We start from the raw sequence: 730 nt of genomic DNA on the forward strand, positions 1-730 counted from the left end.
CGATATGACATTCATAAACAATGCTAAAATAGTCAGCTATTGCAATGTGATTATTTGTTTTTCTCTCTTTTTGTAATGGAATGTGCTTACAGAACAGTAGACCTGCAGTCAATTATATCCCAAAAAATATTGGACAGTTCGTGTACTCAGGTGTTAGGGGTTCATTACACAATTATTTAATCAATTTATCTACTAGGTCTCAACTAGCCAATGAGAAAGCATCGAGACACTAAGCACTGTGCTACCTGTACAGTGGTCGCATAGAACTACAGTCTGTTTACACGAACGTTCCTATTCTAAGAACATCTATTTTAGGGGGAGGGGCCACTGTCTCATCTACTGGGTATAAAACTGGTGTAAAGACTTGCCATTGTTTTATATTTTATATTTCTTTGGTTTCCTGTTACTGGAGGACTAAGAAAAGTATTTGTTTTTCCATTGGTCTTAAATAAAAATAAAATCATTTATCTCTAAGTATTGGTCGAAGTACCAAGTATGAAATTGGCACATTAAAGTTGGTGATTGTAAACGGAGCAGTTCTTAATAGCATTTTGAGAATAAAATGCTCATTGTAATACTGAGTGCAACCATGTTATGGTGAAAGCCTATATATATAAAAATCAACAACGGTTTCCGAATAAGTGATCCAGTAAAAGGAGACGCGACAGGTGTGACTGTGTTCAAAACGGTACTGGAATAACGGAAGAATTAGATCTCAGCTGAACAGGTT

Source organism: Penaeus monodon, chromosome 23 (genome assembly GCF_015228065.2).
Source record: "Penaeus monodon isolate SGIC_2016 chromosome 23, NSTDA_Pmon_1, whole genome shotgun sequence".
NCBI classification, from domain to species: Eukaryota; Metazoa; Arthropoda; class Malacostraca; order Decapoda; family Penaeidae; genus Penaeus; species Penaeus monodon.